The following is an 18,095-nucleotide window of genomic DNA, read 5'->3' as shown; positions in this document are numbered from 1 at the left end:
CAATTCCATGGTCTCCACGCTCTCCTGACCTCGACCCTCTTGACTTTCATTTATGGGGGCATTTGAAAGCTCTTGTCTACGCAAACCCGGTACCAAATGTAGAGACTCTTCGTGTTCGTATTGTGGACGGCTGTGATACAATACGCCATTCTCCAGGGCTGCATCAGGGATTCCATGCGACGGAGGGTGGATGCATGTATCCTCGCTAACGGAGGACATTTTGAACATTTCCTGTAACAAAGTGTTTGAAGTCACGCTGGTACGTTCTGTTGCTGTGTATTTCCATTCCATGATTAATGTGATTTGAAGAGAAGTAATAAAATGAGATCTAACACGGAAAGTAAACGTTTCCGGACACGTGTCCACATAACATATTTTCTTTCTTTGTGTGTGAGGAATGTTTCCTGAAAGTTTGGCCGTACCTTTTTGTAACACCCTGTATAAGACAGCAAGTGTCGGCACAGTTGGCGTACTTGTTAGCTCGGTTACTGCTGCTGAAATGGCAGGTCATCAAGGTTTAAGTGAGTTTGAACGTGGTATAATAGTCGGCACACGAGCGATGGGACACTGCATCTCCGAGGTAGCGATGAAGTGGGGATTTTCTAGTACGACGATTTCACGAGAGTACCATGACTATCAGGAATCCGGTAAAACATCAAATCTCCGACATCCTGCCGCCAGAAACAGATCCTGCAAGAACGGGACCAACGGCGACTGAAGAGAATCAACTGGACAGAAGTGCAACCCTTCCGCAAGTTGCTGCAGATTTCAATGCTGGGCCATCAACAAGTGTCAGCGTGCGAACCATTCATCGATATTGGCTTTTGGAGCCGAAGACCCCTCGTGTACCATTGATGACTGAACGACACAAACCTTTAAGCCTAGTCTGGGCCCATCAACACCGACATTGGACTGTTGATGACTGAAAACATGTTGCCTGATAGGACGAGTCTAATTGCGTCGATCGGATGGACGCGTGCGGCTATGGAGACAACCTCATGAATCCATGGACCCCCCATGTCAGCAGGTGGTAGAGGGTCTGTAATGGTGTGGGGCGTCTGCAGTTGGAGTGATATGGGACCCCTGATACGTCTACATACGACTCTGACAGGTGAAACGTACGTAAGCATCCTGTCTGATCACCTGCATCCATTCATATCCATTGTGCATACCGACGGACTTGGGCAATTCCAGCAGAACAATACGACACTCCACACGCCCAGAATTGCTACAGAGTGGCTCCAGGAACATTCTTCTGAGTTTAAACACTTCTCCTGGCCACCAAACTCACCGCACATGAACATTATTGAACATATATGGGATGCCCCTGTACGTGATGTTCAGAGGAGATCTCCATCCCCTCGTACTCTTACGAATTTATGGACAGCCCTGCAGGATTCATTGTGTAAGTTCCCACCAGCACTACTTCAGACATTAGTCGAGTCCCTGCCACGTCGTGTTGGAGCACTTCTGCGTACTCGCGGGAGCCCTACACGATATTAGGCAGCTGTACCAGTTTCTTTGACTCTTCAGTGTATTTATAATAATCTCTTTTACTTCATATAGATAACGGTTTATACTTTCTTGTGGAAAGCGGAAAAACATCATCTGCTAATTCTCAACGCAGACGAAATTAAGTGTGGAGTGACTGTGACACGGTCATTGACGGTGATTGTGACGAGAAGTAACTGGACGGCACCTGCAAAAGTCACTGTATGACTGATTGTCACATTCGCGAACCCAGTCTGGACCAAAGCAACACGAAGTTGCATAAGCAAGTTATTGCAGTGTAGCTGAAATCCCAAAACCATTCATCAGTGTTGCAGAAGCTCGTATGAGGAAAACGTGGTGCCGAACCCTAAAACCTGGACTGTGGAACACTGGAAGAAAGTCATTTCCAACTTCTGGCAGGGTTTATACCCGAAAAGTGAAACAGATGAGGAGTTCGGTGATGATTTGGGCAGCCATATGGCGGTGTTCCACGGTCCCCGTGGTTACCCTGCAAGGTCACATTACTGCCAAGGATTATGTGGACATTTAGACTGATCCGTTCTGTCCCATGGTACATGGTACAATCTCACCTAGCCATGACAATTCGCACCACAGTAATCATATCTCAGTAGTACTGAATGTTTGTGATCTACTTTTCGCTATCCAACACTATCACCGTTACCTGAGCTTGGCACTATTTTGCATGGAAGAAACCTTGCAAGCCATAGAGGACCTGAATTTATCCATTTCGAGACGAATGGAAGCTGTTTTGAATGCCAACGGTTTTCCTGCAGCTTGTGAGGCATGGCAATGTGTTACGTTTTTCGTGTTTCTATATGTTTGTCCACCCCTGTACATCGACTTTCACGTTGTCATTACAAAGGGTTTCCCTCTTCCGATCATTGCATGCACTACTCTGTTTTGTTATTCATAAACTTTATATAATGTTTTGTTCTCATTAACCTTAATACAGACATGGAATCAGACACTATCAAAATTTTGTTTGGACCTCGTACGTAGCCCTTTGAAGTTTGCTTTGTTGCAGCAGTGTAGATGAAGTAATAACACTCCCGTTTATTGTCTATTCCCAGTACATCTCTGAGTGAATACTGACAGGTTCCTTCTCTGGGTATGCAGTTAGACTTGTAGGCAGAGGACTTGTGGTGGCAAAATTGCCGGGTTCATGTGTTCATGAGCCGGGGGTACCCTCCTGATACGACTGCTTATTTTTCACAACAGTGGGGAATAACGCTATACTTACGATTACCGTAAGTTCATTAAGCAATATCGTTTTTAAATAACGTTTGTCTGCCACTTTTTGTCTTCGTAGATGAAGCGGGAGACCTACAGCTCTACTAATATATTGAGGTGACAAAAGTGGTGGGATACTTCCCGATATCGTGTCGGACCTCCTTTGCCCTCTGTACTGCAGCAGCTCGAAGTGGCGTGGATGCAGAAATTTTGACCCCTCATACCACTATAGCCGCCCATAGTTGCGAAACTGCTGCCGGTGCAGTATTTTGTGCACAAACCAATCTCTCGATTACGTCCCATAAATGTTGCTGTTGGGTAATCTTAAATGTTGCTGTTGGGTAATGTGTGTGGCTAAACCGTTCGCTCGAACCGTCCACAATGTTTACAAACCAATCGCGAACAATGGCGCATTATCATCCATAGGAATTCCACCGTTGTTTGGGAATATAAAGTCCACGAATGGCTGAATATTGTTTACAAATTGTCTCCAGTCATTGATAGATTCAGGGGGACCAGTAGACCCACTCCATTGCATGTAAACACATCACACACCATTATGAAGCCACCACCAGCCTGCACAGTGCCTTGTTGACAAACTGATCTAAGTCTAGGGGACTGATGACCTCAGATGCTAAGTCCCATAGTGCTTGGAGCCATTTTTGACAACTTGGATCCTTGGCTTCGTGGGGTCTGCGCTACACTCGAAACTCGAACCCTACCATCAGCTCTTTCTTTCTTCCTTTCTTTTTTCTTATTCTTCTGACTGGTTTGATTTAGCCCGCCACAAACTCCTCTACTGACTCAACCTATTCATCTCAGAGTACTACTTGCAACCTACCTCCTCTATTATTTGCTGGATGTATTCCAATCTCTGTCTTCCTCTACAGTTTTTGCCCTTTACAGCTCCCTCTAGCACCACCAGTCATTCCCTCATGCCTTAACAAATGTCCTATCATCTTGTCCCTTCTCCTTTTCAGTGTTTTCCACGTATTCCTTTCCTCTCCGATTCTGTGCAGAACCTTCTCATTCCTCACCTTATCAGTCCACCTAATTTTCAACATTCGTCTGTAGCACCACGTCTCAAATGCTTCGATTCTCTCTTGTTCCTGTTTTCCCACAGTCTATGTTTCACTACCATACAATGATGTACTACAGACGTATATTCTCAGAAATTTCTTCCTCAGATTAAGGCGTATGTTTAATACTAGCAGACTTCTCTTAGTCAGGAATGCCCTTTTTGCCATTGCTAGTCTTATTTTGATGCCTTCCTTGATCCGTCCGTCTTTGGTTATTTTGCTGCCTAGGTAACAGAATTCTTAACTTCATCAACTTTGTAACTATCAATCCTGATATTAAGTTTCTCGCTATTCTCATTTCTGCTACTTCTCATTAGTTTCGTCTTCCTTCTATTTACTCTCTTTCCATATTCTGTACTCATTAGATTGTTCATTCCATTCAGCAGATCTGGTAATTCTACTTCACTTTCACTCAGGATAGTGATGGCATCAGCAAATCTTATAACCTTATAACCTCATAACCTTATAACCTTTGACCTTGAATTTTAATCCCACACCAGAACCTTCCTTTCATTTTCATCATGGCTTCTTCGATGTACAGATTGAACAATAGGGACGAGAGACTAAATCTCTCCCTTACACCCTTCTCAATGTGAGCACTTCGTTTTTGGTTCAAAAAATGGTTCAAATGGCTCTGAGCACTATGGGACTCAACTGCTGAGGTCATTAGTCCCCTAGAACTTAGAACTAGTTAAACCTAACTAACCTAAGGACATCACAAACATCCATGCCCGAGGCAGGATTCGAACCTGCGACCGTAGCGGTCTTGCGGTTCCAGACAGTAGCGCCTTTAACCGCACGGCCACTTCGGCCGGCTGTTTTTGGTCGTCCACTCTTATTATTCCTTCTTGGCTCTCGTACATATTGTATATTACCCGTCTTTCCCTATAGCTTATCCCTATTTTTCTCTGAATTTCGAGCATTTTGCACCATTTGACATTGTCGAACGCTTTTTCCAGGTCAACAAATCCTATGAACGTGTTTTGATTTTTCTTTGGTCTTGCTTCCATTATCACCCGCAACGTCAGAATTGCCTCTGTCGTGCCTTTACCTTTCCTAAAGCCAAACTAATCCTCAATTTTTTTTTCGTCCCTCTGTGCATTATTACTGTCAGCGACTTGGGTGCATGACCTGTTAAGCTGATAGTACGATAATTGTCGCACTTGTCAACTCTTGCAGTCTTCGGAATTGTATAGTTGATATTTTTCCGAAAGTCAGATGTATGTCACCAGACTCATACATTCTACACTCCCATGTGAATTGTCGTATTGTTACTTCTCCCAGTAATTTTAGAAATTCTGATGAAATGTTATCTATCCTTTCTGCCTTATTTGATGCTAAGTCCTCCAAATTCTTTTAAGTTCTGATTCTAATACTGGATCCCATATCTATTCTAAATCGACTCCTGCTTCTTCTTCTATCACGTCAGACAAATCTTCCGTCTCATAAAGGCCTTCAACGTACTCTTTCTACCTATCCGTTCTCTCCTCTGAACTTAACAGTGGTATTCACGCTGCACTCTTAATGTTATCACCCTTGGTTTTAATGTTACCGAATGTTGTTTTGACTTTGCAACATGCTGAGTCAGTCCTTCCGACAAACATTTCTTTTTCGAGTTCTTCAAATTTTTCATGCAGCCATTCTGTCGTAGCTTCCCTGCACTTCCTATTTATTTCATTTCTCAGCGATTTCTATACCTGTATTCTTGAATTTCCTTTAGCATTTTTATATTTTCTTCTTACACCAATCAACTGAAGTATTTTTTCTGTTACCCATAGTTTCTTCGCAGTTACCTTCTTTGTGCCTATGTAATTCCTTCCAATCCCTGTAATTGCCCTTTTTACAGTTATCCATTACTGCCTACTGAGCTATTCCTTACTGCTTTATCTATAGCCTTAGAGAACTTCAAGCACATCTCGTCATTCCTTAGTACTTTCGTATCCCACTTCTTTGCATATTGATTCTTCCTGACTGATCTCTTAATTTTCAGTCTACTCTTCATCACTAGTACATCGTAATCTGAGTCTATATCTGCTCGTGCTACGCCTTACAATCCATTATCTGGTTTCGGACTCTCTGCTTGACCATGACGTAATCTAACTGGAATCTTTCCGTATCTCCCGACCAAGATATCTCCTCCTCTTGCGATTCTTGAACAGAATGTTCGAATGTGTGTGAAACCTTATGGGACTTAACTGCTAAGGTCATCAGTTCCTAAGCTTACACACTACTTAACCTAAATTATCCTAAGGACAAACACACACACACACACACACACACACACACACACACACACACACACATGCCCGAGGGAGGACTCGAACCTCCGCCGCGACCACCCGCACAGTCCATGACTGCAGCGCCTCAGACCGCTCGGCTAATCCTGCGCGGCTCTTGAACAGAGTATTCGCTATTGGTAGCTGAAATTTATTACAAAACTCAATTAGTTTTTCTTCTCTCTCATTCCTTGTCCCAAGCTGATATTCTCCTGTAACTTTTTCTTATACCCCTTCCCCTGTGACAGCATTCCAGTCCCCCACGACTGTTAGATTTTCATCTTGTTTTGCGTACTGTATTAGCCTTTCAATATTATATACTTTCTCTATCTTATCTTTGGCGTGCGACGTCGGCATTTTTACCTGAACTATCCTTGTTGGTGTTGGTTTGCTGTCATTTCTGATAACAACCAAATCACTGAGCTGCTCACAGTAACGCACTCTTTGCCGTGCCTTCCTATTCATAACGAATCCTAGTTTCGTTATACCATTTTTTCTGCTCCTGTTGATATTGAAACGTTCCCTTGGAAAAATTATTGAATTACTGTGCTGGTAAACCCCTTACGTTATTTGATTTTCAAACAGCTGAGCAGAACTGAGATACTCAGACATTTCGCTCTTTGCTTATTCTGATCAACACTAAACTGACACACAATATTTTTAGCGCAACGCAATCTGACTTTCAAAAATCCCTACAAAAAAGAATGGCCCTGACTAACAATAACCTATACCTTTCATGAATCACTTACCTCACAAAAATCTTCGTTACTATAACTACTGCAATACAGCGAGCGCCACTACTGCCAGCTAAATAAAAGATTCTAACTGCTGAAGCGACTAACTACTATAGGCATAGTTAGCAATTGAAAAATTTTGATAAAGAACAAACAATGTATTTACCTTAATAGTGTTCAAAAGTCATAATATATATAGCAGTTCATGGCATCCAGTCTTACAAATTTACTGTCTCTGATGGACACACGTCCAGATCATCCGCTCTCAAAACTCCGACATTTCTCTCCCCACATCCACCACTGCTGGCGGCTCACCTCCAACTGCGCAACGCTACGTGCTGTTAACAGCCAACTGCCCAACACTACACTAGCAAATTCCAACAATGCATACCAGCCACAGACTGCACACAGCACAGCCAGTGATTTTCGTACAGAGCGCTACATGGCGTTACCAACATAAAACCTAAACAGCCTACTTACAATATTACCGTGTACTCATCTGACCAGAAATCCTTGTCTTCTTTCCATATTACTTCATTGACTCCTCCTATATCTAGACTGATCCTTAGAATTTCCCTTTTAAAATTTTCTAGCTCCCCTACCATGTTCAAGCTTCTGACATTCCACACCCCGACTTGTAGAACCTTATACTTTAGCTAGTTATTCAATCTTTTCCTCATGGTCACCTCTCCCTTGGCAGCTCCCTCCTGGAGACCTGAATGTGGGATTAGTACGGAATCTTTTGCCACTGGAGAGATCATCATGACGTCTTTTTTCAATTACAGGCCACATGTCCTCTGGATACAGGTTATGTACTTTTAAGACATTGGTTTTCATTGCCTTCTGCATCCTCATGCCGTTGATCATTGCTGATTCTTCCGCCTTTAGGGATAGTTTCCCATCCCAAGGACAAGACAGTGCCCCGAATCTCTGTCCGCTCCTCCGCTCTCTTTGAAGAGGCCGTTGGCAGAATGAGAGCGACTTTTTACGCCAGAAGCCTTCGGCTGCCCATGCTGATTATAAAGCAAAGTTTTAAGCAGTGGCTGGTTTTGAATCCGGGACCGAGTACTTTTTTATTGAGAGAATGAGATTTTCACTCTGCAGCGGAGTGTGCGCTGATATGAAACATCCTGGCAGATTAAAACTGTGTGCGGACCGAGACTCGAACTCGGGACCTTTGCCTTTCGCTGGCAAGTGTTCTACCAACTTTTTTTAAAATTTTTTTTTAAATTTTTATTTATCAATGGGTGACTTAGGCGTCGGTGGTGATGAAACGATGATGAGGACAGCATAACACCCAGTCCACAGGGGCACAAAAATGTTCAGCCCTGCCGGGAAAAGAACCCAGGCCCGCTGCGTGGTAGGCAAACACCTTACCAATCAGCTAATTTTTTTAAATTTTTTTTTATTTATTTTTGTTTGTTGCCTTTTTTTAATCTGGTGCCTAAAACCAGCGCCTTTTTTTTCCAATGTCAGGCTTACCACGTTTGCTGACATACATTTTGTTGTACTACCGCATAATTAGTGCCTACAATGTCCATATGTTGACAAATAGTGGCTAATTAGAAAATTAATTAATTAAGGAAATGAATAAAACTAAAAATGCCCAAATGAAAGACATGAAGACATTGCGGTAGTACAAATACAAAAGAAACATGCTCCTGTAGCAATGAAATGAAATTCCTGTCGGGGGCGACACCTGCTCACGACCCGACGTTCGATAGAGCAAGAGAGCTATCCATCGACTCGTTCTCCAGACGTTGGTGTAAGACTGGGTCGTCTTCTCGATACCTAAAATCGTGTTTGGGGATGTGGCGCTTTGTGAAGATTAGTGTTAATTTTGTGGCTGCTGTTTCTAACCCAGTGTCAGAGAGCCGTCGATTCATGCATTTGATTGCCTCATCTATGTACTCTCGCGTGTTCTTTCTGAAGGGATACTGTACATCGAAATCTCACCTGCGTGCTGTAGTATTTCGTGGATGGAGACGTAACAGTTTTTAGATTTTCTGTATAAATTATTTATCGCTGTAGTTCAATGTTTAGTCATTTCGCACAGATTTTTTTATGTTTCATTTTAAGTAATATCCTTCGTTGTGCTATAAACTGGAGACTGTTTATATGAATTTGATAGGATATCAAGCCTTCCAGATTTATTACTATCCAAAACTAGAATAATTTTCTTTTCCTTCGTTCAAAAACTTTGAGTATAATAGTAGACAACAGAGCTGAGTTATCTGTTGTCGCTGTTCCTTCCCTAAAGCCAAACAGAGCCTTTGAGAAACCGTTTATTGATCCTAAACACTAGTCTACCTCTTAGTTTATTAAATTTTGTTGTGTTTTTGCTGTACACGACGTCACACTATTGATCTCTAAGATACAGCTATTTAAAGGCTTGCACTGATATTGAGTACAGGAATAACATTATGGTGTTGTCTAGTCTTCAATTATCTCCTCTTGATATCATACTTAATTAAATACAGATTTTGCTGTGAGAAAATTGTGCCTTCCTGAGGTAGATGGTTAATCATAGGGTAACGTACGTCACCAACAGGAACGGTACTGAAATTTAAATGAACAGCTTATGAATTTTCTGTCCTCTGAAAGGCAGGGGAGAAAAATGTTGTTTTTGGTGATTTTAGTTGTACGGGCATTAGACGTTGGCTAAAGCATGTTTCTGTGCCTGATGTTTCATTCCCTAATGCTGGAGACATACTCAGAAACTATTGAGTTTCCTTAGCTGACTTCTGAAACCACATCACCTCAGAAAGTCAAAACGCTTATCTGTAACAGCGCAACTGTCTGATACCAACGTCACACTACTGCTGCCATAAATCGCGCAGTAATCACCGTCGTGTGTTACGCAGGTCGTATTGCAGAAGAGTTGGAACTCTTTGCTTTACTGAGGCCAATAGTTTATCTAATTTCAGTCATTCTTCTTTTCTGTTGAAATTTTTTGTGTTTTTCTGTTTTACTCTGTACATCTTAGCGCAGTAATGATTGTTCATCGATAAATCCACAGTACCAGACACTCGAATATTGTGGTTACTGTTCCGACTCCATGATCTTCTACTGTCAATTTACCCGCGTTCCCCAGACACTAGTTGCTTTTGTGTTCTTTAAGCTATGCGTTAATGTCTCATTTAGTAGTTCCTTTGCGTACCTGACGGCATGTGCAAGGAATTTTGCGTACTCGTGCCACAGCAAACGACCGGGGTAGGTCCTGCGCAGTATTAGAATACTCACGCACATTTCCTGTCGGTTTAAACACTGTGTCAATACTACGACTTCCTAGCACTCGACTGATGCGATCTGTGACGGTTGTTACGTAGTGGACAAAAACTTTCACTATAGCTGGTGTTTTCTCTCTCGTAGCTCCTGACCTTTTTGTCATAGTACCCATTTCTTCTGAAAGTAATTCTTAAATAATGGAAATCTTCTTCCAAGGACTGAAGCCCACAGAGTCTTTCCTGTTTGGGATGGTGGTTTGAATTTTTGTGAAGGTGCCTGTTTGTAACTGTCGGGTTTATGTAGATCTTGTGCTCTAAAGTTCAGCCATTTTTTCTAAGTACATCTGTATCAAAATGTTAAAACTAAACTTCTTTGTCTCTTTTCATTGTGAACTTTATATTAGAATTAATGTAATACAGACAGTGCAGAAGTTCTGAGAGTTCCTTTTCTCCAGGTGGTCATATGCCGAAATTGTCATAAAGGTAGTAAAACCAAGAAATGGATTTATTCTTGGCCATCTGAATGCCTGTTTCTATAAATTTTTCCGTATAGAAATTCGTTACAACGCTCTAGGTGGGTACGTCTTAGACACGCCTTCATTGAAAGTGAGTTGATACAAGACAATGTTTAACGAGATTTGTCTCATTTTGATGGCAAGCTCAATTTAATTTGAGCAGTTGTTAGCCCCGTTTTACCCAAGCGGTTTTTCTGTGGAAAATAATGTGTTTTTCTAGATGAACCTTGCTTAAAGCGAAAAGCTTTGGCTTTCTTCCATACCTCCGTCTGGATCTATTATTAAGTGATGTACAGTAGGGCATCCAGTACTGCCTTCTTTTCCGATTTCAACACCTTCACAACATCGACATAACTGTATTTTTATTTCAAGCAGTTGTCCGATGTCTCCCACATTCCATCACTGTTAGAAACCGTCCAGCTATACTTCTACAGAATTTATGATTCCACCAAATGTTTCGAAAATACTTAATATTTTTCCTTGTTCTGTGGAATGAAATATGTCACAGCGTACTTATTATATCCCGTAAGGAATAACACTTTAACGGAACAGTATGAATCTCATATTTTTTTCTTGGTTGGAATATACCTAGACCAACAAAATAAGTTTCTTTGATTTTCCTGCATCAGTGTACTAGTATATTTTCTCTTTGAGTGATCATTTTGATTTCAGTCGAGGAGGATCTCAGACTAACGTATCAGTTACTTCTTTGACGTACGAAGAACAAGGCGAACATGGTGTGATGTGAATGGCTTGTCTTCTCCTCATTGGCCAGTCGATCATTGGCCTCCATCCATTATTCAGTACGCGTCCGGCCATCCTGATTTAGGTTTTCCGTGATTTCCCTAAATCGCTCCAGGCAAATGCCGGGATGGTTCCTTTCAAAGGGCACGGCCGACTTCCTTCCCTAATCCGATGAGACCGATGACCTCGCTGTCTGGTCTCCTTCCCCAAACCAACCAACCATTATTCAGTACTACTAGACAGCTGCCAAGTATAGCTTCTGAGATGTGTGTTACTGGGGAATCTTATTTTTTTTCGTATTCTCATACTTGCTGATGTGAGTAGAAGTCACCACACAGTAATAACGAAAGTGGAAAATGCCTGAAGAGATTTTGCAGAAAGACATACGTATTCTTGCACAAGGAAGTTTGTATGCCAGCGCAGTGTAAATATACTCTACTCCCAGTTTTCAGTCCTACTGCAGCTGCTTGCAATTCGGTCGCTGAAAGGTGTTGTATGAATTAGTGAAATAAAAGATACTGTATGAATCTTTCGTACGACCGAACCTTTCTGTGAACTAACGTCTTTATCACATTCGATTCGAGTTTCTATTAATAGTTTACTCTCTAGCAGTTTATCTTTCCAGACCAGCAGTCGAGTGAATTAACACTTAATAGTCATCACGGAAGTTCATTACACATTCTAAAGGGGAAAAAAAGGACGAAGCACAATAAGGAATTATCCGAATGAGGCGGTAATCGGTAGATGTGACGTACATGTACAGACAAACGAATGGTTACAATTTCAGAAAAATTGGATGATTTTTTCAAGCGAAAGAGCTTCACAAATTGAGCAAGTCAACAACGTGTTCATCTGCCTCTGAACCTTACGCAAGCAGTTATTCTACTTGGCTCTGATTTGATATCGTATTGGGGTTCCGCAGCAGCAACATGAAAGAATTTGAAATTTCCAAAATATTTGAGAGTATCGTTTTCGAGTGGTCTATGTTGCTGCCGATGTGGAAGGAGATGGATGATTCCTAACTGTCACTGTAAATATTTCTCTTGTCGTAATGAGAAGCTGCCTGGGGATACAATTTATTATTGTACGGCGGGGCAAGACGGCATACTTTCTGATTCTGCATAAAATGACGACGGAAATTTTTGAGATTTTCAAAACTAAATTACTCACACATGTCTGGTAAGGGTTTCTTCAAACTAAAAACTGATGTATATGTCAAAATCATAACTTTTGTATCCCGTAGTAATTTTTTTAGATGTTGGACTGCAGTTATCGTCTCATCCCGAAAATCAGTGAAAGACGGGAAAATAAATGAGATACCATCACCAATTTTATTATATATTTTATTGTGTAGCAATAAAATGTAAAAATGTGTATTAAAATTGCCGACTGTCGATAGTTTCTGTTTTACAGCACTCCTTGTCGTCAGCAGTCGGTTCTATTTCTCTCCCCCTTTTGGAGATTGGAGAACTTTGTTGGTGGCAGTCCTTTCCTGTTGCTCTGTTTTTAAACTTTATTGGGTTTCCTGGTGTGCCGACACCGATGCAGTTGTCTTCCGCTTTGTCTCTGGTGTTTCCAAAATTGCTATTAGTGAAATCTTTTCAAATGTAGTAGAGGTCACTGTCTTAGCTGCAAACTTTGCGTTAGATGCAGTTTCTGGGCTTACGGCTGCATTAGAAGTGTTGGGTTCGGAGTTGACAGATTCACTAAGAATGTTGGTTCCACTAAGATGCTTCTCCGTAATTTTTAGGCATCATCTGCAAATAACAGTTCAAAAGAGGTGTAACTGGTGTCTCTCTTACCCCAAAGAAAGTATGGCGCCTTTCCCAGGTATCAGGGTAAGATGCAAGTTGATACGTGTTCCAGTAGGACAGAAAACGGGGAGCAACTGAATGCACACATAGCTCAAGATAGAGAAATAAATACATGGTTAGACTTGGTAAAAATGTATATAAATCATCATTATTGTTTTTAAAAACACCTGTCGTTATGTCACATCGTAAATTTTAATATACAGGGTGAGTCACCTAACATTACCGCTGGATATATTTCGTAAACCACATCAAATACTGACGAATCGATTCCACAGGCCGAACGTGAGAAGAGGGGTTAGTGTAATAGGTTAATACAAACCATAACAAAATGCACGGAAGTATGTTTTTTAACACAAACCTACGTTTTTTAAATGGAACCCCGTTAGTTTTGTTAGCACACCTGAACATATAAACAAATACGTAATCAGTGCCGTTTGTTGCATTGTAAAGTGTTAATTACTTCCGGAGATATTGTAACCTAAAGTTCACGCTTGAGTACCACTCCTCCGCTGTTCGATCGTGTGTATCGGAGAGCACCGAATTACGTAGGGATCCAAAGGGAACGGTGATGGACCTTAGGTACAGAAGAGACTGGAACAGCACATTACGTCCACATGCTAACACCTTTTTATTGGTCTTTTACACTGACGCCCATGTACATTACCATGAGGGGTGAGGTACACGTACACACGTGGTTTCCGTTTTCAATTACGGAGTGGAATAGAGTGTGTCCCGACATGTCAGGCCAATAGATGTTCAATGTGGTGGCCATCATTTGCTGCACACAATTGCAGTCTCTGGCGTAATGAATGTCGTACACGCCGCAGTACATCTGGTGTAATGTCGCCGCAGGCTGCCACAATAAGTTGTTTCATATCCTCTGGGGTTGTAGGCACATCACGGTACACATTCTCCTTTAACGTACCCCACAGAAAGAAGTCTGGCCAATTTATGCGTCCTCCACGTCCTATGAAACGCCCGTCGAACATCCTGTCAAGGGTCAGCCTAGGGTTAATTGCGGAATGTGCAGGTGCACCATCATGCTGATACCACATACGTCGACGCGTTTCCAGTGGGACATTTTCGAGCAACGTTGGCAGATCATTCTGTAGAAACGCGATGTACGAGTATGTTGCAGCTGTTTGGGCCCCTGCAATGAAGTGAGGACCAATGAGGTGGTCGCCAATGATTCCGCACCATACATTTACAGTCCACGGTCGCTGTCGCTCTACCTGTCTGAGCCAGCGAGGATTGTCCACGGACCAGTAATGCATGTTCCGTAGATTCACTGCCCCGTGGTTTGTGAAACCCGCTTCATCGGTAAAGAGGTAGAACTGCAACGCATTCTCTGTTAATGCCCATTGACAGAATTGCACTCGATGATTAAAGTCATTACCATGTAATTGCTGATGTAGCGACACATGAAACGGGTGAAAGCGGCGACGATGCAGTATGCGCATGACACTACTTTGACTCAGTCCACCGGCTCTCACAGTGTCCCGTGTACTCATGTGTGGGTTCATGGCAACAGCAGCTAACACACTAACTGCACCCGCTTCTCCTGTGACGGGCCTGTTACGGACCCGTTTGCGTGCTACGACCATACCTGTTGCATACAGTTGGCGGTGGATGTTTTGCAATGTGCGGCACGTTGGATGCTCTCTGTCCGGGTACCGTTCTGCATACACCCTGCAGGCTTCAGCTGCATTTCGTCGACACTCACCATAGATGAGTATCATCTTCGCCTTTTCAGAGTTCGAATACACCATGGTCACAGTTCCTACAACACTACACTATCACAGACGTCTGGTAACACGTGTACTACAGTTGGTCTGCGTGCGGAGACGAATGCAGAATAACAATAGCAGCAAGCGCCACATGCGGACACTGCGACAGCTAGACCAAACCACAACAGTGCACTACAGCCACACTCGTAAACACTGTCGTCATCGTAAACATGTCCCTGCAGATGCTGCTCGCCGACCGTGGCCCGTGTTTGTTACATCACGCAACTGAACGTCGGAGGTTTCAAGCGTGAACTTTAGGTTACAATATCTCCGGATGTAATTAACATTTTACAATGCAACAAACGGCACTGATTACGTATTTGTTTATATGTTCAGATGTGCTAACAAAACTAACGTGATTCCATTTTAAAAAAACGTAGGTTTGTGTTAAAAAACATACTTCCGTGCATTTTTGTATGGTTTGTATTAAACAGTTACACTAGCCCCTCTCCTCACGTTCGGTCTGTGGAATCGGTTCGTCAGTATTTGATGTGGTTTACGAAATATATCCAGCGGTAACGTTAGGTGACCCACCCTGTATATATCACAGTTTTCTGGCTCCCAACGACGAAAAATATCCGTTACAACTGCACCTACAGCATGCCCCTCGAGACTTGGACTCAAGGAAGCAATGGACGTCTGGGCACTGCGCTCTCTTCACACAGTGAAATAACAGGAGTAAATATTAGTTATCTGTCGTAGCAAGTTCTTCTGTCTCCAACTGGCTAATGTATCCTGGAGAAAGCGGTCCGTAGACAAATAAGGCAGAGATGCACTTGCTGTGTCCACTACGTTGGCATCGCTAGTTTTCGAAAATTGTCTCTTCTTGTCCCTCGGGTCCTCTGAGAGTCGTCTGGTGTACTTTTTTATATTACAACTTTTCACGTGTTTTCCCCTTTTGTATCTAACGAAAAGTATTATATACTATTTCTTTGTGTATTTTGTCTTACTTTTAAACCTTCGTGCTTATGTTCATTATTGTTTGCTTCTCCCTGTCCACCAATCCCGCCCTTTTATAGCTCTGTGCCACCCTCCACCCCTTCCCTCCGTGTAACTTACTCACCTGTTTAAGTACCACCACATCACGTGGCTCACCAGTCTGTCTATGTACTCTCTCGATGATAGTTATGTAAGTTGACGTTATATATATGTTATATATGACGGTAGTATCTGTTCCCGAAAGAACAGTTACCGTTGATGACCATGCAGCTTTGCTAGAATGAAATGATAATTAAATGGACACCCCAGCTGCAAACAGGCGTTGATATACTTCATTGGGGACATGTTGAAAATGTGTGCCCCGACCGGGACTCGAACCCGGGATCACCTGCTTACGCACAATGCACACGCTGTTAACACACGCGCTATGCCCGAACTCGTACGGTACTCGGTAGATTAATCTGCCACGAGTAATGAGTATGATGGGCAAACAACTATTAGGCGCACTACGAATGTAGTGGTGTGGACATGTTGGGAATGTGGGTCTCACGGGGAGCGTGCAAGGGGTAAGTCCCTGCAGGCGCACTATCCTCTGTGCCCTCGGTGGCTCAGATGGATAGAGCATCTGCCATGTAAGCAGGAGATCCGTGGCTCGAGTCCCGGTCGGGGCACACATTTTCAACATGTCCCCAATGAAGTATATCAACGCCTGTTTGCAGCTAGGGTGTCCATTTAATTATCATTTCATTATATATATGTGTTATTTTCTTAAATTGTAGACGTGTTGCCGTACAAAATCACCTACTGTATTATGCTGTTTTGATGGCTTTTTCGACGACTTGTTATAAAACATTATTTATTTCGTATGTTGTTTTTGACGATGTTTGTTATTACTTTCGTTGTCACATAACTTATTACATTGTACTCTGTTTTTGCGGTATTGTTCAGGTAGCCACTGTAAATTTGCCTTCGAGGCTGAAACTTGTCACGGCTATTAAAAGAAAAAGAAAAGAGCAAAAAAAAAAAAAAAAATGGCTCTGAGCAATATGGGACTTAACATCTGAGGTCATCAGTCGCCTAGAACTTAGAACTACTTAAACCTAACTAACCTAAGGACTTCACACACATCCATGCCCGAGGCAGGATTCGAAACTGCGACAGTAGCGGTCGCGCGGTTCCAGACTGAAGCGCCTAGAACCGCTCGGCCACACCGGCCGGCCAATAAACGTGCAGCTGGTGCGTTCATTCGATTATAAAACATGAGTTACTGCTCGGAGGTCGGTGAAGCGCAGAGACAGTTGTTGAGAGTGCTTAACATCGATACCAGCGGATCCCCCAACGCGGGCAGTAAGCGCGCGGGTGCAGCCACTGACCTCACGCCGCCGCCCTGACCTGCCCCTGCCGTCGGCCACCGCTACCAACAGACTGATAACAGCCTGCCAGTGTTCCAGTAAGATTAACTAAAACCCTGGAAAAATGACTGTGAGATATTTTCAGCAATACAAAGGACATATCACTGTTTCTGTCTGTTGCCAAAAAGACGTTAATTATTTTGTAATTCGGTTTTATTAAGCGTAATTCAAATTAACTCTAGTCCAAAACAAAACATTTTATGTAAATGAAGTCATTGTAATGAACTTTATTCCTGCCTTTGATGCTCGTAACACTTGTATTTATCGAAATACGTAATTACAAATACCACAATCTAGTGATGATATCTTATAGTTGATTAATATAATCACCATTAACTGAATTAGACTTTACTAGCATGGTGCGTAACGAAATCCGTTACGTGCCACTGATCTTCCACTTTCTCGTGTTCGTAGCTGAATGTATGCCGCTGTTTGCAAGACTAAGTCCTGATCATTGTCCTGTTACTGTTCCGTTTTAACGTTTTCTTGATAATCGGTAATGACTACTGGTGTAAAGTTCTCTGGAGGTGACAGATATCTTTCCTTGACTGTAATGAATCGAGATATACTATCTGATCAAACGCATACAGTCATCCCTATGTAACGCAGAACTGAGCGCTAGATGTCACGAGAGGAGTATAGAAGGAGGTGGGGAGTGCAGTGTTGTCAGTAGAGGAGCAGTAGCAGCACGAGAGCTCAGTGACTTCGAACGTGGAGTAATCATTGGATGTCACCTGAGTAAAAAATGGGTCAGGAACATTTCAGCCGTTCTAAAGCTGCCCAAGTTGGTGCTGGCGACGGCACCGTGAAGCGGAAACAGCTGCAG

At 42.6% G+C, this 18,095-nt stretch overlaps 1 protein-coding gene across 2 annotated transcripts in view; it reads left to right on the top strand.

Moving 5' to 3' along the window:
• LOC126412293 (ras-related and estrogen-regulated growth inhibitor) overlaps positions 1–18,095 on the top strand; it is a 181,875-nt gene that overhangs the window by 140,971 nt on the left and 22,809 nt on the right. The gene's annotated exons all lie outside the window — the stretch shown is intronic.

Source organism: Schistocerca serialis, chromosome 7 (genome assembly GCF_023864345.2).
Source record: "Schistocerca serialis cubense isolate TAMUIC-IGC-003099 chromosome 7, iqSchSeri2.2, whole genome shotgun sequence".
In the NCBI taxonomy this organism is placed as follows: domain Eukaryota; kingdom Metazoa; phylum Arthropoda; class Insecta; order Orthoptera; family Acrididae; genus Schistocerca; species Schistocerca serialis.
Note: the sequence above shows the minus strand (reverse complement) of the source record. Positions and strands in the feature narration are given on the sequence as shown.